At 38.2% G+C, this 24525-nt stretch overlaps 1 protein-coding gene across 4 annotated transcripts in view; it reads right to left on the reverse strand.

Annotated features, from left to right (window-relative positions):
- Positions 1-13445: 13445 nt before the first annotated feature.
- The window catches only part of scn3b (sodium channel, voltage-gated, type III, beta), a 44833-nt gene continuing 33753 nt past the window's right edge, over positions 13446-24525 (reverse strand). For 2 of the 4 annotated variants that reach the window (XM_080214622.1, XM_080214618.1), the window contains exon 6: positions 22850-23736. The gene's annotated coding sequence lies outside the window, so the exon portion shown is untranslated. Of the gene's footprint in view, positions 13491-22849; positions 23737-24525 lie in introns of those variants that run through there. The other 2 variants (XM_080214620.1, XM_080214619.1) reach the window with 2 other exon arrangements.

The following is a 24525-nucleotide window of genomic DNA, read 5'->3' on the forward strand; positions in this document are numbered from 1 at the left end:
AAAAAATGCCTAATACTTTTGTCTTTTATTCCTCACTAATGTTGGAAATTACTCTTGGACACCTGAGTCTTTATTTTTACCTGTAAATACAAGGTTTAGCAAATGGGTGATGAGATTTTCATGGTCCCAACATGTGGCCCATTCTCAGTCCTGTTTATCTCAGTTTATTTTTCTGAATCTGCTTGTTCAGGGAAAAGGGTTTACAAGGATGAAGTTTTTAACTGGCTGATAAATGCAGGATTGTTGTCCATATTTCTTTAAAAAGATACTATACTGAATATCATTTTGATTCAATATTGTTTTATAATTTTTGGATGTGTCAACTTGGAAATTAGCCATGTAAGTGAAAATTATTATTACTGACTTTTCATGAACCACTTTTGACTTTATAACAATCTCAGCCTGATTTTAAAATAAGTATATTGTTCACTGTTTCATATATGCGTAAAATATGCTGAGGTGCTATGGGAATCATACATTAGAATACAAAAGCAAGGGTGTATTGCTGAGGCTTTATTACACTTAGGTGAGACCACATTTTGAAGATTGTGAGCAATTTGGGCCCCATATCTAAGGAAGGATGTGCTGGCCTTGGAGAGAGTCAAGAGGAGGTTCACAAAAATGATCGCAGGAATGAAAAGCTTGACATGAAGAGCGTTTGAGGATTCTAAGTCTGTACTCAATGGAGTTTAGAAAGATGAGGGAGGGATCTCATTGAAACTTACAGAATATTGAAAGGCCTGAATAGAGTGGACATGGAGAAAATGTTTCCAATAGTGGGAGAGACTAGGACCTGTGGGCACAGCCTCAAAGTAGAGGGATGACCCTTAGAACTGAGATGAGAAGGAATTTCTTCAGCCAGAGGGTGGTGAATCTGTGGAATTTGTCGCCACACAAGACTGTGGAGGCCAGGTCATTGAGTGTATTTAAAATAGAGATAAGTTCTTGATAGGTGAAGGGCTCAAGGGTTAGGGGAAAAAGCAGGAGAATGGGGTTAAGAAACTTATCAGCCATGAATGAGTGGCAGAGCAGATTTGAGGGCTGAATGACCTAATTCTGCTCTAAATATTATGGTCTAATTGAATAATCACAGTCTAGCACTAACAATAACTCATTCCTGATTGAGAATTATCTGGTAATCTGAATACAGAATAAGTTGCCACCAATTGACGTACATCCTGAAATCTCAGTTTCTCCCTTATTAAATTTTGTAATCCATTCACCATCTTGCTGTTGTTGCAGTATCAGTGTAAGTTCAGAACCTGGAAAGAATATTGCAGTAACAGAACCCGAGTTGTGCAGGCTGAATCGTACTTTACATTATCATAAAAGTTCTCGGTTCAAATACATGCAGGCAACACTTAAAACCAATTTTTAAAAATGTTTTGCAAGCCGTTGGTGCTACCAAAACATTTGAAGGGCAAATGAGAATAGTGCAGAGATTTTATAATTGAGCAATTTTAAAATCCAGCTTGAAGTTGTATGACATCCAGGACGGTCTATGATTCCCCATTAGTTCTTAAATCAGACTGGTGAGTTTCAGGACTTGATTCTGTTCTTAACAGGCTGCATCTGATTGCTGTGAGCAATTGTGGTATAATTTTACTCTTTTAAGGAAAGATGGTCATATGCTTACAGGTTCACCAGAGTTGCCCTGTAAGCCGCTGTAATCTTTCCTTTCACCCTAGCAATTCTATCTGAAATCTTCCCCAAAGGATCTGGAAATGTGTATTATGGGAAGTTAGAGACACAACTACAGATCCCACCAGTCCATAGCACAGTCAAGGACTAAAAACAAAATATTGCGGATGCTGTAAATTGAAATAAAATAGAAAATGTTGGAAATACTCAGTAGCATGTAAGCTTGGTGACTTCACAGCAACTAGAAAGTACTATGCAGGCCACTCAGACTTGTTCCCTTTAAGATATTCCTCAAAAAAATTATAGATGTTCAAATGAACAGACCGCACAGAATGAAAAAGTGCAGTTAAAAGCAAAATACTGCAGGTGCTGGATTCTGAAACAAAAATGGAAAATCTCAGCAGGTCTGACAGCATCTGTGGGTAGAGAACAGAACTAATGTTTCGAGAGACCTGAGATTTTCCAGCATTTTCTGAACAAAGTTCAGTGTTGCTCAGCTGGTCAGGTAGTGTCTATGAAAGGAGAAACAAGTTTATATTTCAGGTCAATGACATTTTATTAGAACAATATAGATAGATATTGATATGGACACCAGAAATTCAGAACTCTCAATTCTACGGAGCAAACTGGATATATCTGTCAATTTGCCTGTATGGCTCAGAGATCTCTTCAAATGTCTGCATATTGATGCCTTCATTTCCACATACGGAAATCATCTCATTGTATGACAATCAGCTCATTATGTAAAACATTATGCATTTTATTGCATTGTTATGATCTGAAAAACACTTATTGAAAGGGTGGTGAATTGGATCAGTACTTAAAGAGAAAGAAAGTCTTTGGGGAAAGGGCAGATTAATTCAAGAACTTTCAAAGAACTGGCATTGGTACAATGGGCCAAATGGCCTCCTCTGTTTTATTATAGGAATCCATGATTTCTTAAACAAAATTTTCAGTCAAGAGTGACGACAATTATTTTAATATATGTTGACTTCACAGTGGAGGGATGACTGGGAACAATTGATGGTAATGTCACTGGATTAGTAATCCATGGCCCCATGCTAATGCTCTGGGGACGTGGATTCAAATCCCCCCTCAACAACTGGTGGGATTTAAATTAATAAATCTGGAGAAAAAAGATAGTCATAAATGGTGACCATGTCAATTATTTGCAATGGTTGTAAAAACCCATTTGGCTCGCTAATGTCCTTTAGGAAAGGAAATCTGCCATCTTACCTGGTCTGTGTTAGACCCACAGAAATTGAGGTTGACTTTTAACTGCCCTCAGTTCAAAGGCAATCAGGGAAGGCAACAAATGCTGGCTTTGCCAGCAATGCCCGCATCTCATGAAAGAATGAAGACAAAAAAAAACTTACTTCTGTTGATTTGAAAACTGCTTGTCTGGGGGCGGAGGCGGGGTGGGGGGGTGCAGGAATAACACCATATAATTGTTATCTGTGAGCATGGCATAGGGAATTCAGGAAAACATCTTTATCCAGAGAGTAATTTGAAAATGGAACTCAACATTACAGTGGATAGTTAAGGCTGATAGTCACATTTAAGTGGCAGTATATGAGGGCAAAAGAAATAGAAGGATATACTGTTTGATGAAGAGGATGGGAGAAGGCTAGTATGAAGAATAATAGAGGCCTGGAATATTGAGTCCAAAGGCTTGTATCTAGCTTCTGCTGTAAGTTCTATGTAATTAATGGTGACTTTTCCTATCTGTCATCATTTTCACTGTTCTATTATTGTAACGTTGCTGTAAGTGATTTTCCATAACAGATAAGAAATGAAGCTGAGAGGAATTAAAAGCAATTCACAACAGCTTAGCAGAATCAATCTGCATTGTGGAAGAATTCACATCTCATTGAAGTTGTCAACAACAGATGGTATCTGTAACTGGACCCGCACCAAAATGGTAAGTGACGTTTTGCCTTATTCACTAGAAAATGGGTGTTTGATCTCTGGCACAGTGATAGCATATGTGATAGATTGAACTGGCCAATGCATTGGCAATGGATTGAACAATCTATAGTCTGGAAGAGGTATTGTGCACAATCACTGCCAGTCTATTGCAGCATGTTGAAAGGACACCCTGGCTTTAGAATATTAAAACCTTAATTATGGATACTTCAAATACAAAGAAAACGCAATTGCAAATTATTTCTATGTGAAAAGTATACCTATGTTTTTCTTTACATGTATTGATGGACGTGCAATGTTTTTCTCGCATTTTCTGTTTTAATTTCTGATTTCCTAGTGCTCATTGTAAATATGTCACTGAAATATTTAGCTTTAAATGTAAAATTAAAACTCTTACCACCTCTGATGTTGGATAAAACTGCTGTCTATAAAATGATGGAATATGTTGGCCAGACCAAATAAGGATGATAGATTTCCTTCCCTAAAGGACATTTGCGAACAAGGTGGCATTTTACAAACCGGCAGTGGTTTCAATGTCATTGTTAGACTTACATCCCAAATTTTTCTACTGAATTTTAATTTCAACGTCTGCCCTGGAAGGATTGAAATCTGAATCCTCAGAGCAATTACTCTGGGTTTCTGGATTACTAGTCCAGTAACAATACTACTTTCGCCACTGCTTCTCCAATTAAGAATGGGAGTACAATGAAACTTCAGTGGCAAGTATTGTAAAGCAATGCATCTTTGTGTGTTTACTTACATGATGTGCTCTGATGTCACGAGAAGCATTCGAGGGATTTTATCACTCTTCCATGTTGGACTTCAATCTGGTAACAGCACTTAAATAAATCTGCATTGTGCTGGTTCAAAACCCACAATATGGCACCTTATTATATTTTGTCTTGTTACTACTACCAGTCAAAACGTCTAATATATAACAAGATAAAGACCGGCGATGATGAGGTTTTTCAGAAGGATCTTCAATGAAAACTCAGTTGTTAAAGATAAAACTGGCAACGGAGGGGAAGGTGAAAGTGAAAAACTGTGAGTTTGGCTCAACTCTCAAGAACACTTTGTGGAAGAGACTTACTTGTGGACTTCGAAATGAAGCAATTAAAAGAGGTTTGCTAATCGAAAGCTCTTTTAACACTAAAACTTGCGATTGATATTGCGGTATCCATGGAATTGGCCATAACAAGCTGCCAAAATTGGAGCTGGAGCCAAAGTACACAAGGTAGGAGCGGACAAGAAGAAATCTCTTAAAATGCAAGTATGCCATAGGTGTGCTCAGGTGGGCCACTCCACATGAATCTTGAGTAGAGAAAATAAATGTAGAAGCTGTGGCAAGAAAGACCACATAACTAGGGCATGTAGGATTTGACAGACTTCTCCAACCCTGCAAATGCAAGAGCACATGATCTTAAAAAAAGGGGTCTATAAAATATCTGATGAGGACAAAAATTTCCAAGATGATACCGAACTAGAAAAGATCCAAGAACTGAAGCTAGGTGCCCTATCCATGAAAGATTATACACAAAAGTTCTGGGTTTATCCAAAGTTAAATGGACAAGAAATAAACTTGGGAGCTGTTATATCACTTCTTCCAGAAAACATATACAATCTGAAGCTTAAATACTTTTTAATAAACTGCCAAACTATACTGTGGAGGTAATTCCGCTGAGAGGATATATCATGGTTCAAGTAAAACCTATTGGTCAAACAGCAAAATTGCTTCTTACATAGTAAAGGGAAATTTTCCTGCAATCTTTGGAAGAGCACGGTTACACAAAATCAAGCTGAACTGGGGAGGAATTAACAATTAGTTTTCAGCAAGAACATGGCACCAAAACTTCTGGAGAAATATACAAAAGTGTTCAAGAATATCCTAGGATCCATGATTGGAGTGGAGGCAAAGCTTAAGATAAAACCTGATAGCAACCTAAGATGTTTCAAGACAAGAACTGTGCCTAATGCAATTAAACCAAAGGTAGAAGTGGAACTAGAAAAATTCGTCAAGGATGGAGTGATTGAATCTGTAACGATGAATCGTCCCAATTATTAAACCTGATGGTTTTGTACATATCTGTGAGGACTTTCTGACAACGATAAATCCAGTACTGAGTGGTGACCAGTACTCCTTGCTACTAATCAGGGGCCTCTTTGCTGGACTGGCTGGTGGTCAACAGTTCAGCAAGATAAACTTGCCGAAGGCATACTTCCAAATGAGGGTGACAACTAAGCTGCAACCACTGTTAAGAATTGTTACTGTCCGACAGGTTTATTTGGTAGTAAACGCCACTAGTTTTCGGAACGCTGTTCCTTTGTCAGGTGAGTGGAGAGTTCTGATCACAAACGGGGCATAAGGCACAGACAGTTTACAGAATACTGTAAACTGTGTGTGCCTTTATATGCTCTGTTTGTGATCAGAACTCTCCACTCACCTGACGAAGGAACAGCGTTCCGAAAGCTAGTGGTGTTTACTGCCAAATAAACTTGTTGGACTTTAACCTGGTGTTGTGAGACTTCTTACTGTGTTTACCCCAGTCCAACGCTGGCATCTCCTCATCAAGAATTGTTATTCACAAGGGATTGTTCCAATATAAGCACCTACCATTTGGAATAACATTGGCACTGACAATATTCCAGAAATCAATGGAACCAAATCTTAAGTGGTGTCCAGTGTTATTTGGACAACATTCTAATCACATGCAGAACTGAACATTTACACAACTTAGAGTAAATACCGGAGCATCTGGAACATGTGAAGAAAGAAAAATGTGATGTTTTTCAAATCATCCATCAACTATCTGGGTCATGTAACAGACAAGGATGGCCTCCACAAAGAATCTAAGAAAATAGCAGTAATCTAGAAGTGCCAAGACTACAGAACATGTCATAGTTGTGATCACTTTTGGGCCAAATCAATTATTATGGGAAGTTAATCCTAAATCTTGCAATACGACGAAAGCCACTTCGTACTTTGTGTGCTAACCAACAATGGAATTGGACGAGTGTGAAAGTGCGTATAAAGGAATTAAAAATGTGCTCCAGCAATCTGAGGTATTTGTCCACCCAGAGTTGAAAATTTGACTAGCATGTGATGCATTACTCTATGCATTATCCTATGGGAAGGGTACTGTTGCGTCTCATAGCAATTGGAGAGGAACAGCCAATAGCGTTTGCGTCATGATCATTATTGAGTGAGGAAGAAAACTATGCGCACCTTGAGAAAGAAGCGCTCAACAACCTTTTTGGCATTAAACAATTTCACCAGTACCTGTATGGCAGACAATCTACTTTGTAGACCGACCACAGGCCATTGACAACTATTTTTGGCCCATACCAGGGAATTCTATCATTAACGACAAGTCATTTACCAAGAGGGCATTGATATTGTCAGCACGTAATTATGAGATCAAGAATCAGAGATCAGAACAGCATGAGATTGTCTTTTCAGGACAAAATCAAATCTCAATGTATACCAATATACATTAGTATATTGGGGGCAATTCTCCCAAAAACGTTCTAAATGTCAAATTTGCTTAAAAACTGGAGTAAATCATGCTGGTTTTTTTCAGCTAGAGTTTCAAAATAAATCTCCCAAATCTTGCAGTGTGCACGAGTGAGAATTGCATGAAAAATCAGAGGACAGGGCCTTTCCCGTCGGAGAGACCGGCAACATAGAGCTGAGCGGCCCACTGTGCATGCGCTGATCTGTCAGGCTCCCGAGGATGTCAGAGGTCAGACTTTGGAAAGCTATATCTTATCGAAGTGAAATCGATGTCCACCAAAAAGACTCTTACATTAATTGCACGTATGTAGATAACAATACTTGATAATGATGGGTAATCATTAATGTTTAAATGTTTTGTTGTCATACTACTAAAGTAAAAGGGAAGGATGTTATGTACTGGAAAGCAGTGCAACTCTGCGATTAGTCCATTGATGTGCTGCGACCAGAGGCATTCGCAGGATTTTATCTCTCTCCCATGTTGGACTTCAATCTGGCAACAGCTGTTAAATAAAATTGCATTGAGTTGGTTTAAAACACAGTGTGGCACCTTATCATTTCTTTTGTTAGTACTACTGGTCAAAACATCTCTATATAACGGGAGGTAATGTCAAGAGGCAAATCTATTAAATATATATAAAGTTGGCACAAATACTTTTCTTTCATACCATAGAATGGAGTCTGCTAATATAAATTACAGGAATATGTTCCATGTGGTTCCACTTATAAATACACTCTCAAAGCTGCCTGTATTCCTTGACCTTGAGTTTGCTGCGATACCTCTGCAGCTGTAGATGTGCTTAAGCACTCCCTCCCTCTCTACTGACCTACTTTTCCTCCTTGTTCACCAAAATCTCCATTATTAAGTTATTACCCCTATTGCTGGATGATTTCCTGCTGAAATCACTTTGCATCTGAAATGGCAATTATACCTGGCCCACATTAAATAATCTTAACAAAAAAAAATCTGTGCTGTTCACCTCTATGACTCAAAATACAGGAGAGATTTTTCTCAGTTGATAAATAGCACGGAATTACTGAAAACTGTACACAGGAACAGGTGATTCTGCCCCCTGTCCTGTGTTGGTGTTAACACTGCAGGAGTCTCTCTCCTTCCATCTGCCATGTCTCAATCTTTCAGCATATCTTTCAATTCCTTTGTCTATTGTCTACTCATCCAGTTTTGTTTTCGAAGTATCTAAACTATTTGCCTCAAACACTTCCTGCACTTGCCCCAGCTTTACAATTTTCAGTTAACATATTTCTCCTTACTTCTCCAAGTGGCCCTTGGAATCTTAGTATATTTTGAAAGGGAAGAGGGAAATTAAATATCTAATTGATCAGACAATCAATCTGATTATGGACTGCTTTGTTTTTGATCTTCGCCAGCAAGTCACAGAGACTGCAGCACTTCATGAAGGCAGCTCACCGCCATCTTATTGAGGGCAATGGTGACATAGCTGGCAACACACACACCCCATAAACAAATAAAGAAGGAATCAGATCATTGAAGGAGAATGCAGACTTCATGTAACCTGCTGCAGTCAATAAGACTCAGAATGGGTTCCTTATCTCGAGTGTGTAAAATATTTAAACCTAATGAATAGAGCAACAGGCTTTCATATTAATCTATCATCTTCTGTGGTGTTGGTTAAATAGAGTCTTGGAACTAGAAAAGGTGCATGTTTCCATTGAAGTATTTGGCAAGGTGTTTGTATGATCTGCACAAAACAGTAAACCAAGTGCTTTTAATTGGGCTTAGAAGATTTGCTTAGGGTACAGGTTTCAGAAATAAGGCCAAAATTAATAAAGCTTAAACAAAATATTTTACATCTATTCCTCCTCTCAGAACACTTGTGCACTGAACTGAAGAGATTCCACTTGAATAAGCAGCATAAATTTATCATTTTCGTTCAAAGCTTCCTTCCAGGCTTGAATAATGATGCAATGATTCCAGGGCTTGCAATGTTTTTTAATGCAGTGTTTTCAGTTTCGAGAATAAAATCGGATAAAAGAACTACAGCGACTGCAGTCATGTACTGAAAAATACAAAATAAAACCCCTGAATAAAAGCAATGTTTTATTTGTCACATGCAGAGCTCGGTGACCTTTCTAAATAAACAACTCCGTCATCTTTTATCTTGTGTAGTTCAGCAAAGTTACTTCAGAATATGTTGAGCAGTTTTTGCTTTAGTTTATATTAATATTTTATATTCTTTAAAACAAATTCAGGTCAGGTGATCAGCTTCATTCAGTAGACTGAATTCTTATCTCTTAAGTAGCAAGGATATTGATTTAAATCTCAATCCAGAGCTTCAGTGTATGAATATAAGGTGACGTTCCAACGTAGTATTGAGGGAATCCAACATTGCTTGAAGTAGAGTCTGTTGGGTGAGATGTTAAGGCCATAACACATGAAATAAGAACCAGCATGAGCCATATGACCCTCTGAGTTGATCTTCTACTTTAACTCCATTTTAATGAGATCATCTCTCATTGCTCTAAATCCAGAGAACACTCCCACTCTACTTAAGGTCTCCTCATACATGATTCCTATCCCAGGAATCAAGCTAGAGGAATTTAGTTGTAGTCCTTCTAAAAACAGAAAAAAATAGGGGCAGGAAGAGGGCATTTGGCCCTTTGAATCAGGTCCACCATTCACTATGATCATGGCTGATACGCTATCTCAATGTCATGCTCCCACGTTGTCCCCATACCCTTTGAAAACTTTAGAGTCTATAAATCTAATTCCTTCTTAAATATATTCCTCCTTAAATATATTCAGTAACTTGGCCTTGATGGCCTTCTGTGGTAGAAAATTTCACAAATTCTCCAACCTCTGAGTGAATAAGTTTCTCCTCATCTCAGTCCTAAATGGCCTACCCTCATCTTGAGACTATGACCCTTTGTTCTATGCCCCACAACCAGAGGAAAAAATATCCCTGCATCTAGTGTGTACAACCTTGTCAGAATTATGTACATTTCAATTAGATCTCCTCTGATTCTTCTAAATTCCAGTTAATTCAGACCCAGTCAACCCAAACTCTCCTCATATGACCATCAGGAAGCAGTCTGATGAATCTCTCCAGTAAGTGTATCCTTTCTTAGGTAACAAAACCAAAATTGCACACAATAGTCGAGGTGTGGTCTTACTAAGACCCTGTAAGCTGCAGTAATGAATCCTTGCTCCTATACTTAAGTTGTCTTGCAGTGAAGGCCCACATACCATTTCCCTTCCTAATTGCTTGCTGTATCTGCATGTTTGATTTCAGTGACTGGTGTAGTTGGACACCTAAGTCTCTTTATACATCAACATTTCCCAAACTTTTGCCACTTAATTAATATTCTGCCACTCTGTTTCTCCATCTGAAGTAAATAATTTAAATTTATCTACATTATACTGCATCTGCCATGTGTTTGCCCACTCACTTAACTTACCTAAATCACCTTGAAACCTCTCAACATCCTCCCCACCACTCACCTTCCCACAGTCAGCAAACTTGGAGATATTTTACTTCCCTTATTCAAATCATTGATGTATATTGTGAATAGCTGGGGCCTAAACACTGATCTTTGTGGGACCTCACTAGTCATTGCCTGCCACTTTGAAAAAGACCCATTTACTCCTACTCTACTTTTCCTATCTGTCAACCAATTCTCAATCCATGCTAATATATTACCCCTAATCACGTGCACACTAACATCATAGGTGGGACTTCATCAAAAGCTTTCCGAAAATCCAAATATACCTTATCCATGTTTCACCCTTATCTATTTTATTTGTTACATGCTCAAGAAGGCTCCAGTAAGTTTTTCAAACATGACTTCCCTTTCAGAAATCCATGTTGACTTTGTCTAATCCCACTGATATTTTCTAGGTGTCCTTTATATCCTTTATAATTGACTCCAGAGCAAGCACTGTACGTGGTGCTCCACGTGTGGTCCCACCAAAACCCTATATAATTACATCAGAACTTCCTCTTTTACAACAAATGATAGCATATCACTTGGCTTGCTGGACAGCATGGTGGGGCAGTGGTTAGCACTGCTGCCTCACAGTGCCAGGAACCTGGGGTCTGTTCCAACCTTGAGTGACTGGCTGTGTGTGCCCATTATCCTTGTATCTGCATGGGTTTCCTCCGGCTACTCTGGTTTCCTCCCACATTTCAAAGATGTGCAGGTTAGATTGATTGGTCATGCTAAGTTGCCTCTTAGTGTCAGGGAGGGTAAGTAAGTAGGGTAATGGAGAAAAGTCCTGGATGGAATTGTGGTTGGTGCAGACTCAATGGGTCGAGTGGCCACCTCCTGCATTGTAGGGATTCTATGATGTACTTAAACTTGTTCTTTGCTACTAGTTATTTTCCTGGCATTTGTTTTTCTCAATCCACAATTTGCTATGGTTAGCCAAAAAGGAAGGAAATATAAGGCTTAAAAATGACAAGTTTCAGCATGTTCTGGAGATGACCTGATTGCTGTCAAAATAAATTCAAATTCTGAGAGTTGTAGGTTCAGATTGATGCTGTGAGCTACAGCCTGCAAGCAGATCGAATCTCTTCATCTCGCTAACTCACAAGAAGTAATGAAAGGGAAATGGTTATGATGGTAGATTTTAGATGAGAAAAGGTGGGAGGAGGCTCAGCTTGAGCATAATCACCAGTATAGACTGGTCGGGCTGAATGGCCCGTTCCTGTGCTGTATATCCTCTGGAACCTTCAGGAAGCTGAGGATCCCAACACCTAAGCTTTTTGGAGACATACCATAGAATGTTAGAAACATTTTAAATAAATTATGGACCTAATAGTTGTCCGGATTGATTTTGGGCCCAAACGTGACACTGCAGACATTGAGTCCACTAGAGGTCTGGGGTCACCTGAAATTCAATCTTGTGGCCTCCATTGACAGACAAATCGGGTCAAAGGTGGGATTAGAGTTGGAACGGGAGTGGATAATCTCAGCAATTGTGAAGTTAAGAAACACTCATGCTTTTCGTGCCTCCAGAGGTAGGTGTTTCTTTTTAAACTATTTGGATATTTCAAGAATGTACTTGTTATTTGGGGCCACAGAAGAATTGAGCAGATCCAGAACTTGCTCCTTCTCAACTAATTTTACAGAGGGTTCATGAGCCTGCCACATGTGGATTTCTGCTTTATATTCAATTTGATTTTCAAATGATTTCCCAATAAAGCTTGTTTTAACTAAAACCCTCCTTAATGGGACGTTCATGGAACACAATCATGGTTTAAAGCTGTAAAGACATTTATTTCACTGGAAAACACAATATAAATATACAGTAATACATCTTGTGAATCAGTATTAACTGTGACCATACAGAGAATCTGAAAAGCAGCATTGTGCCAGGACAGTGATCAGTATACTAATCACTGGCCAGTGTCAAAATGTAAAAAAAACTGTAAAAATGCATATTTTGAATCAACAATGATCCATTTTTAATGGGTTATATTTAGTAAATTATCCAGTTTCTTGCCAGTTCTTATTAATGTCCACATAGATGCTTGCATTTCAACTAAATAATTTTCTGTCAAAAAATTAGATACTCAACCAAACAGCACGTCCTTCTGCATAGCTAGCTAATTCCAAATCATATAAACCTGCTTTGAATCATTTATCTGCAACCACATTTGACTCAAAAGTACCTAAGATGATGATCATGGACATCATTTTCCAGCGGGTGTTTAATTGACTTATACTGGCATCAAAATTCAATTTTAAAAAAGTCATGGAAGAGGAATTGGTCCCAAGTTGTATCTATTACTCCACAAAAGTCCCTTGCTGGCATAATTTGCAAAAGCCCGGAATGGTTATATAGACTAGTGAAAGGCTAATTCTGTAAATGTTCCTGTGTCATTATTGCACTTGTGAGCCACTCCATTATTGCAGTTGAACACAAGTTTGATATCAGTGGGGACAGACAATGGAACAGTGAAACCATGACTTTTATCAGTACACACTGCTGCTTTGAACAGACACTCAGTATAATTTCCAAACAATTACATTTGGATAGTCCACAACAAATTAAGAATTAGAAAAAGTAGGCAGCAAAGTCATTTCAAATATTACATTTGTTCTTACGTTGTAATTTAATTTGATACAGTTGACATAATTAAGTGGTTGGTGTCCCAAAGTCTTTTTTTGGTAGCACAATGTATTCCAGAGAATAGGTGATAACTTTTCATGGAGAGCTATCAATTCTTTCAAAGACCTTCCATGTTCAGAACTCTATTGTAGGCAGGATAAAATCCAGGTGGATTGAATTAGGCTGATATTGATGCAATAAACCTGGATTTTACAATGTAAACTCCACCTCATTTATAACAGCATTCAGAAGCCAGGCAGCTTGTGTTTTATAAAAAAAATTGTAGCGAGTTTCGCAGAACGCCACATAAAATGGAACCTGAAAAAGTCAGGATCAGTACTTTAAACACACAAAACAAGAATTGAAAACCTTATAGAGTCAGGGTTTTGTTACTAAAGCTTTTCACACTTCATCACCTTTTACTCTGAATGAGCTGGCAAGTAAGGGATTTAAATCAATTGCTTATCAGAGTCATTTCCTCACAAGTTAATACTTCTGTAAATAACCTGAATCTAAAATTCATAAACTATTTTCTACTTGTACTATTCAATTATTTTGTTTACAGCTCTATATATATATAATATATATACACTTTCACCCTCATAACACATTTACAAAACACCTGTTTTTTCCTACAATATTTCAAAGCACATGGTAAATTAAAATGTATAACAACAAGAAGCAGTTTACATTTTAAAATCATTATCCAGTTAAGTAGACCACAACCTCAATGTAATTAGCACAACTGGTATGACAGAAATCTTTAATATTTAGGGAAAATTAGTTCCAGAAGAAAACAACCAATTTAGAATCATAGCGCAATAGAACAAATGTGATTGTAACAATTATTTATCCTTTAATTTTTGTGGTTATTTTGCTTTCACTCTCAATATCCACCATGATTCCTAACATTGTCAGTGAAGAACTGAAATAATGTTGTCGCTACCAACCGTAAGTATTATATGTCCAAATAAAATCCTGGTGGTGTCTTCAAGACAATAATGTCATCGCTGCCTATGATCATAAGCTGCTCAAGCTCCACCTTCATGGCTCATTGATATTAATGTTGTGAAATTCCAGATTCTTCATCAATCACTTAAAATAGACTTGCCATTTAAAATGGAATCAGGTGGAGGAAACTCTATCAACAACTTTCTCTGGAGCTTCTTCCACACCACATTGTAACTTTGATCTTCCAGGCAAGATCCAAGGAAATTACTCCAGCTGCCCTCAGATCCACAGCCATGGTAAATAGTTACACAGATCATGTGTCAATCAAATGAGAGAAGATGACCAATAATAAGCCTCTGTCACAGAACACAAATCACCTGACTATGGCACAGACGTCACTTAGCTCATTGCTGTAGTCACCATGGATTTTTTTCTTTCAATGTCTTTTTTGTGTAAAATTAAGTTTGTTTCAAATATTAATCCACAGTGAGGAGCCTTGCCAATGACCCTGATGGGTCTCTTGAAAATGATGCAATCGTTCCTCCAGCTGACACACCAGTTTTGAAAAGAAGCTTGATGAGTGGCTCTTGGAATGTGCAGCATCATGTCTTGTGAACTACAATCACAATGCTACCATATCCCACGTAAATACAATCACATGCGGACATAAACACAGTATATACAAAAATGGGCTAGGTTCCAAAAATGGGCTAGATTCCAACTTGCTATGCTTCAGTGGGGTAGAAAAGGGATTGTTTTCATTTCCCCCCCCACAAAAAAAATTATCTCATGATTTTTAGCATTGTCCAGAAATAATATGACTTGCACAGAAAACTTCATGAACAGCAACACTGGAGTATTCATTCCATTGAATGTTTAGACATTTGAGTGTAGGTAATTTCCACAATTAATTAAACAGTTTATTGACTAGAAGTTAGTACTTAAAATCAGAGTTAGTGATAACTTATGTAGTATTAAAAAAAAATAGCTGGAAAGGAAATTGCTGATACCAACTTAATGTTCATCAAAGCAAGGGTTGGGACCACTGAGTAATGAGATACCTCCACCAATTTTTCTTTGCATGGTTGACCTCAAGGAATCCTATTTTAATTGCCTGTGTGCAAATGATAGAGCATGAAAGTTATTTACTTGTAGTTTGTGGATTTTCCGGTGAGACAATCAGAGATGCATTTTGTGAAGGAGGCTTCTGGCCCCTCAGTCCATCTGATTTCGGTATACTTTAATTTGACATTGGTGCTCTTAAATATATTATTGGCGAGTGCTACTTAGGGAATGGTCAATCTCAATAGAAAGTTGTGCAATGTGGAATACCAATGACAGTGAAGATAGAGCTGGTATAGTCTGTTTTACGCGCAACCAAATAATTATTTCCATTATGCCTCCACTCAGTAATGGGGGTTAGTGCAGTAGCTAGAAATTTAAGATTTCAAGGTTACCTGATCTCAGCTATAATTTTCTGATAGTAAAATGCAAATTCCAATTGGAAAGTGAATAGTTATCTTTCCAGGAACATTTATGTTCACGAATCAAGGTACAACAGACCATTTCAAAATTAAGTTCGCCACTAAAAATGGATGGCAAGCTGGATTAACTAAATGAGCACATGGTTAGCTTGATGCCAGCATATGTTTCAGGAGCACCTATAGATTAAAGCAAAATGGTGGGTATTTTAACATCTGTCAGTTGGAAGTCTTGGCATCAATGGATACACCTTTCTCATTTAATGTTATGCTTTGAAAATACTCTTAGACCTGTGCCTTGAGCAAGGTGCAGTATGAATGGAATATTGTTCTAGCTACATAGGTCGCTTCATTCTAGCTTCTGCATTGGAGAACTCCCAACACGTCCTTTAGCGCACCTGCTATTTAAACAATTGGGTCTCTATGGACTCATTCCCTCTATAGTTGATTGGGATTATGAATAGCAAGTTTTCTTGGCTTATATTTGAGGGAATTGCTCGATTTTGTTTTACCTGTACACCAGTAACAGATCCTGAACTCCTGTTGAACACAAAACATTAACTTGACGCCGAGTTCTAGCACTTTTTCTTATTATTCCTGGATATTTAGTGTCCAGCCACACCTGTCAAAAAGCACTTACTGGATCCTGAAACTGTAGCTGATGATTTGGGAAGGGGGTGCGGGGAGGATGGTGGCGAGTATGCGATAACTACCTTCAGAAGAGTCTTCTGGCAACCCTAGGTTTCAGTCGAGGGTGGGGAGAAACAATAAGCTGTTCAGAAAGCAAGAAACCCTAGAATAAGAAGGCTCTCAGCTTTAGTCTTTGAAAATGCTAAACAAAGATCCACTTTCTCAGCATTAGAAAACTATCAGTATGTCTCATGCTGGGATAATATTGCAGAGAAAATACGCACTTAGCAAACCACAAAATTAGAAATTTAAATGGCAGCCATTTACACCCCCAGTGACATGAGACCTACACAGTTCTCCTGAGTGTAATTGCATTATTCCTTTTGGTTGACATTTAGTTGCCTTGGCATTCTTTCAGTAATGCTGACTCTTAAAGTCACCAGAGAATCTAAATATAGGATGGAGTGCAAACATAAAGTTGATCTGAATTAGAAGCTGTTGAGGAATGCTATAAATATTATGCTTACCTCACTCTCTGGGGGCAGATGCAGTAGGTCAGCTCACAGGAATAGATCTAACAAACTTTCAAATGTTGACAATGACATTAATTAGAATATTTTAATTGTTCAAATTATTACCAAGATTTCCACAAAGTTTTGTTCTAAAACAAGTTGTGTTTTTTGCTGTAATTTCTGCTATATTTAGCAATTCCTGTTGTTTGTACTCCCTTCAGATCCATGTTACTATCATTAACAAGAAAGCTGGAAGGGGCCAGCATGTGGTTAATACTGGGTAAAGCACACTGTCGGCAAGTGCGGCCACAATGCACACTTCAGTTTAGGAAAGGACTATCCTGTCTGTTCTTCTTTCCCTCATTTCACTTATGTCTAAGTTTGATCAACTCTTTGCCTGGAGAAGCTTGGATCCTACTGTGAATCATGACTAGAACCAGAGGACGCAACTTCTGGCTAAAGGGACAATCCTTTAAAACAGAGATGAGGAGGAATTTATTCAGCCAGAGAGGTGTAATCTGTGGAACTCTTTGCCGCAGAAGGCTTGGAGGCCAGGTCATTGAATGTCTTTAAGACGTAGATAGATAATAAGGGGATCAGGGTTTGTGGGGAAAAAGCAGGAGAATGGGGATGAGAAAAATATCAACCACAATTGAATGGGGAGCAGACTTGATGGGCCTAATTCTACTCCTCTGTGTTATGGTCTTATGGACTATAATTGAAAACTAGCTCCAACTTGGCAATCTACAAAATAATGTACAACTTTTATAGGTAGAAAATATGAATTATGTCTTCCAATAAACATACAATTCTAAACCACAGTATTTATTTAAACCAATCCATTAATTTCTGCCTTCCTTTCTTCTGTTCTTGATATCAATATAATGGAACTCTTTCTTCCTGAAAAGTCAGTGAAAACAGAGTCTTTGAATATTAAGGCAGAGGGGGATAGATTCTTGGTAATAGGTTATTGGGAGTAGGCTGGATGCAGATTTGAGGTTACTGTCAGATCAGCAATGATTTTATTAAATGGTGAAGTAGACTCGTGGGGCTGAATGGCCTATTGCTTGTTTGTATATATGAACATTGATAAGCACAGCTCTGTGAAAGCTCAGTGTACAACTGAAATATCTAAATGCACTTTAACGTTGGGTTTTGGGAATGAATGAATATGCAATCTGTTTTTTCTGCATTCTAAAAGCCCCAATAAAATTTGCAGTTGAATCTAGTCTCGATTTAATTTCAGTATCCAGTTAAAGTGGAACAGGCCCTTAGTGAGCATTAAAACCAAAACAAAAAACTCCAAACTGCTCCTAATTGCTTGCAAGACGCACATTACTGCAATCTAATAACAATCATGAACTACAAGATATTGAAAATTAAATATTTTAATTTTGTTTTCACCTCTTATACGTTATTTGACAGACGTTGAGGCCACAAGATCGTCTGTAGGTCTACACCTAGATTGCATTGAGATCAGATAGTTGGAAGTGTGTAGGAATGAACTTGGTTAACTTATTCACTGATCTTACCTTTGCTTGTTATTTAGATGCAATTATCTTCTGGTTAAGTATCTCTTCTAACAGCAAAGGAATATGAGAAGGGAAAGCGAGAAATGAGCATTATCTGATCATTCTATGTCCCAGCATGTTTGAAAACCTGGCAATCTGCCAAAGAAAGCTTGGAATGAAACTGTAAAGATCTGTGCAGAACATTCTGAGTTCGGAAACAAAAACACAAAATGCTGGAAAATCTCAGCAAGGTCTGACAGCATCTTTGGAGAGAGAATAGAGCCAACATTTCAACGACCACAGTCATCCAGATGACCAGATTTGAAGTGTTGGCTCCGTTCTCTCTCCACAGGTGCTGTCAGACCGGCTGAGATTTTCCAGCATTTTGTATTTCTGTTTTAAATTCCAGCATCTACAACATTTAGCTTTTTTCTGAGTTCGGATCAAGGCATCTTTTTGGGGGCACAGAGAATAATCTTTTTATGCTTATTATTATGTGATACTTTGTTTTTAATAAATATGATAAGTGTATCACTGGTAAGGCCAGCATTTATTTCTCATCGCTAATTCACCTTGAGAAGGTGGCAGTGAGTCTCCGCCTCAAAATTGCTGCAGTCTGTGCGGTGACAGTACAAAGAACAAAGATCAAAGAACAACACAGCAAGGGAAACAGGCCTTTCGGCCCAACGAGCCCACGCCGCCATCTTAACAATGTGTTTTTCCTCCTCCACCCTTGACCCATGTCTATGCTTATGGTACCCCCAGTGGAAACCAGATTAAGGGGAGAATAATTGAGGGACAATTTGTTATACCAATCAGCCTAAGAGCACATCTTTGGGGTGTGGGAGGAAACCGGAGCACCCGGAGGAAACCCACGCAACCACAGGGAGAATGCGCAAACTCCCACAGACACTGGCCCAAATCCATGTATCTGCACAGCTAACAGTGATAGTCACTGAGCTGTTGTCCCCATCTGCTGGTCCAGTTTAAAGCATACACAAACGACATAAAGTACTACCACAGTGCTGTTGTGATGTGGAGTTGCCAGCATTGGACTGGGGTGGGCACAGTTAGAAGTCTCGCAACATCAGGTTAAAGTCCAACAGGTTTGTTAGAAATCACGAGCTTTCAGAGCGCTGCTTCTTCACCTCCATTCACCTGATGAAGGAGCAGCGCTCTGAAAGCTTGTAATGTCAAATAAACCTGTTGAACTTTAACCTGGTGTTGTGAGACTTCTTACAGTGCTGTTAGGTAGGGAGTTCCAAGATTTTGACCCAGCAGCAATGAAGGAACAGCAGTAAATGTCCAAATCAGGATGGTATGTCCTGAATGGAAACTTGGATCTTCCTATACACCTTCCACCTTTGTCTTTTTAGGTGGTGTGGGGGGGGGGGGGGGGCGCGGCGGTGGTTACGGGTTCTGGCAACTCAATCTGCTTGATGCTAATATTTGATGCTCAAAGCTCCCTTGCTTGGCACTGACATACCTTTTCTTAATGAAGACAAAATTCCCAATGTTAAACTGGCACCTTTGTGTTTGTTTTTAATTGCATGTTTCTTTTCCAGTTTAAATTCACCAAGCCTCGAGCTTCAGTAAAATATTTTTGTACATTATGAGGAAATAACTTGTAAGCTCTGTGCATCTAATTCTGTGAGCTGATCTAACAAATTTTCAAATTGTGGATAAGCTTGACCTTAAAAACAAACAATAAAACAGTGAAACTGATTAGAGGAGAACAAAAAAAAGCATCACTGAGGAGAAGGGAGAAAGTGAAAAGGTACACTTATCTTTTTATGACTAGACAATGGTTTTCATATCCCTTTGTCACCTCTCAAACATTATATTTCAAATAGCCAATAAACCCAGTAATGCAAAGCTGAACCCAAAATGTTAAATTTAGGTTTATTTAGTATCACAAGTAGACTTACATTAACACTGCAATGAAATTAGTGAAAAACCTAGTCGCTACAGTCCGGTGCTTGTTTGGGTACACCCAGGGAGAATTTAGTATGACCAGTGTACCTAATCAGCACGTCTTTCAGACTGTGGGAGGAAACCAGAGCACCTAGAGGAAATACTGGGAGAACATGCAGACTCTGCACAGACAGTGATCGAACCCAGGTCCCTGGCGTTGAGGCAGCAGTGCTAACTACTATGCCACCCCTATCATACTCAGAATGGCATGCCATGCAAAAATGACCTGATCACACCAATCTTGATGCAGTAAAATTATATCAATTTACAGTTGAATAAATTGACCATAGAATTTTCAAGTCAAGAACAATTAAGTTATATCTTTATTTTTATTTGAAGCTATATTGTTAATATTAAATGTACAATTTACACATTTAATTACTAAATATTTTTATTTCATTACTTTTTTGAAGTGAGTTAATTTCAGAATAATATTTTTATGTCAGTCTGCTTATCTCGATTTGGGGGAAAAAATTCTACCATCATTGTTAATGCATGGCAGAATTTAATCAATGCCCCTGAATTGCAATAATTGGCACTAATTGCTGACCGTCTTTAACTTTGGTGAAGGTATTTGGTTTGATCAAAATAAGCAATTTTGGGCATCGTTCATCATTTACCTATCAGTCATTGTTTGTGGAGTGCTTTCGGTTACCTTGACAATGTGGAAGGTGCTGTAAAAATGCATGGTCTTTCTTTACCATCTTTAACAGTATTACTAGTAAGATCTTACTTTGAGTAAGTTTAGCCTAGAAGTTTAATAATTGACTCTCAAATCCTAAATATCATTTGTTGTGATTTTCCAAATCATGATAGTATTTTACTGAGATTTATAAGCATTTTCTGGTCAACACTCTTGAGAATACTTTTCACTGTGATGGTTCTACACAAGGGGACATGTCAATAATGATGATGATCTTTAGCCAGGGTTCACAAAACCAGAAGCCTGACACTGATTTCTTTAAAACTGCTGCTACAACATTCCTCCACAACCCTCAGCAATCTGTGTCAGTTACCTTGTTTAATAGCTAGTTTTTAATGATCAAGGAATTATTTAAAAATTCTATTAGATTTAAGCATAACCTGCCATCTATGTGGAATTGATATATAACTGTTGTTATCAAAAATCAGACAATACACTTTGTACTGTCTCTGAAATTATTTTAGGCTATGAAAATGTGTGCTTTTCCACAATATCTTTAAGTATTTCCAGATGAAGATCTCCTTCACTCTAAGGCCCGAATGTTATGTTGGTCGGTGAGATTTTCCCATCCTGCTGCACTAAACAGAGATTTGGCTGGCCACCAAATTCTCTGACCTCATTGCAGTGGGAGTGTATCATGAACGGCAGGTAAGATCATGCCCATTGTGTTCTATACAATTTGTTAAATTTTATTTCTATAGCAATACAAATCTTTGAAAGTTGGATTATACTTTGTATGCTACACCCACCTTCGGTAACTACACCATGGATGGCATGGTGGCATGACGGTTAGCACTGCTGCCTGACAGTGCCAGGGACTCGGGTTCAATTCCGGTCTCGGGTCACTGACTGTGTGGACTTTGCACAGTCTCCCCATGTCTGTGTGTGTTTCCTTCGGGTGCTCAGGTTTCCTCCCACAGTCCAAAGATGTGCGGGTTAGGTTGATTGCCAAGCTGAATTGCCCCTTAGTGTCAGGGGGATTAGCAGGCTAAATGTGTGGGGTTAGAGAATAGGGCCTGGGTAGGATTGTGGTCGATACAGACTCAATGGGTCAAATGGCCTCGTGCTGTACTTAGCGATTCTATGAAATCTTCTATGAAACGACAACTCCAAATGCTTGCTGTCTCATTGAGACGGTACAAAGAAAGATGTTTGTTTTAGATGTTACTTGTCACTTTACAAGATTAGCCTCACAATGTTTAGATTACTAACAATATTTGAAAAAGTGCATAAATGGGAAACTTGAGTGGTTAAGGTAATCAAAGTAATTAATAAGTTGGAGGCTCTTTATATTGAATTCAAAGACAAAGGACTAATAAGTGTGAGTACAGTTTTAAGACATCAGAAAAATATGAATTGTTTCAACATGGGCTAGTTTTATAACTCAAAACATTATGAAGGAATTGCAGTCTACTAAACTGGTGTGGAAAAGCGATTTAATACGGAACAAATTGGATTAAATCGCACTCCTTTGCCTCTTATTTACTTCACTGTTGCTTACTGTAGTGTTGCTGTGTAAGTAGGTTTCAATTCTCTCTCCTAGCTATTTAATTAGACATATGTAAATGATAACACTAACAAATGTCATATTTTAGGAAATGCAGCAATTGGATGTACCAGCCCATAGAATAGAACCAATGTGTGATCTCCACATTTGCAATTTGAAACATCATACTCACAAATAACACTTGATTAGCAGTGTGTCCAAGTACCATAAAAGAACTACTGAGAGTAACTGCTTCTTATAAAACTTTTCAGCAATTAGCTCTTTTAACACTTCTGCAAAAGAAGTGTTGATGGCTAAAAGATGATGGTCATTAATAGGCCTCAAAATTACACAGACGATCAAAAAAATTGAAACTGACCTTAAATTATTCATCACATCACAATACAATACAACCCCCGCACCCGCCCCGCTCTTTCACCACTAGTTTGATAATTGAAATATTCCAGCAATTTCAGCAGACTGCCCATCGTTAAATTGTGGCCAAATGCATGCGATTTAGAGCAGAAAATGATGTAAAGAACTCGTGTCCGATTCTTTCGTGGAAAAAATAAAATTATTTGTCAATGATGTGAACTGAAAATTCTAATAAAACTCAAGACAAGCCAATGGACTTTGGGTGAGCCTACACACCATTTGCAAACATACTCATATCTAGGCTATCAACTGGGAATTAAATCTATCCAAATCCTCATTTGGCAAAACCATTTGGCCATTAAATTTGGAAGTTGGTTAATCCAAAAAAATTAGAAATTAAAAAGTTCAAATGATGCACAAAGATCTTTTTGTAAAAGATACCTCAGATTTTAGGTGATAACTTGCCTATGGTTTATAAATTGTGAGGACATTAGAAAAGGCTGCATGAAATCCAAACCAAAGAATTCTATAAACATGTTTTTCTCTGCTTCACAACATTTCAGTTGATAGCAATGCTAGTGGCTGATCTTCCTGGGGGTTGCAGAACCTAAACAAATAAAAGTCAGTCATTGACTTTGAGAAGAGAAAGAAATTGGACAAGGTACCAAATCTACATTCCACTCATATTTCACAGCAAGGAAACTGCCAGAAGCATTTCATAATTCTATGGAAAGAGCCCACTAGGTACACAATAACAATTTGTATTAATATCGTACCTTTAACATAATAAACATTCCCAAGAAGTTTCACAGGAGTATTATCATATGAACTTTAACACCAAGCCTCCTTAAATTGTAGGACAGATGAGCAAAGGCTCTTAATCGAAGAGAGGTTTTGAGGAGCATTCTATAGTTGGACGGAGAGGTTGAGTGGAAAAGAGGCTGAGGAAAAGAAGTACAGAGTTTCAGGCCTTTGCAGCTGAAAGTAGAATCACAACGGGCAGAATTGATGAGGCACAGGAATCTCAGAGGACTGCAGGGCTGAAGAAGGTTATGAAGATAAGGAGGGGCTTGGTCATGAAAAGATTTGAAAACCAAGATGGGAAACTTAAAATTGAAGCGTTGCTTAATCAGAGCCAATGTAGTTCAGCATTTCTATTAAACTTTAACATAACAAAGTAAAAATCTTTTGCGATTGATTTCTTTCTATTTAATACAATTAAATGCTATTTCCTTAGAAACAAGATGAACTGAAGAAATGTGCAGAACCACAAATGCTGAAAATTTAAACCAGCCAGTTCTTTGTTGAGGCAATGATCACAAAAGATTAAAGGTAAGAGATTTAACAGTTTACATGACCATGGTTGATGTGATATCCTGGTCTGATTATGACTATCTGAGGAGGGTTGGAGAAGAATTTTCTAATCCTGTTTGACCTCATTTCATTTCAGTTTTATTTCCTCACCCTGTGTATTACAAGGTTGCTAGCTGGGAGGGGTAGGGATAGTAGAAAGTTTCCTATCAGGGTTTTAGCCAGGCAACATGAAGTTGGGCAGGTCTTTCCAGCCAACATTTTTCATTTGTAACACATCCGTTAGTTAAGCAGATATTTCACAAAATACGTGGTTAGCTTAACTCTTTGAGATGAGGGTTTCTGATGTGTAATTTTCTCACTTCTTACCTGTGAGGACAAAGACAACAGGTCAGATTCTCTGACCTCGCCCCCAGATG

The sequence above is a fragment of the Carcharhinus amblyrhynchos genome, chromosome 29, assembly GCF_965287045.1.
Source record: "Carcharhinus amblyrhynchos chromosome 29, sCarAmb.v2.hapA, whole genome shotgun sequence".
NCBI lineage: Eukaryota > Metazoa > Chordata > Chondrichthyes > Carcharhiniformes > Carcharhinidae > Carcharhinus > Carcharhinus amblyrhynchos.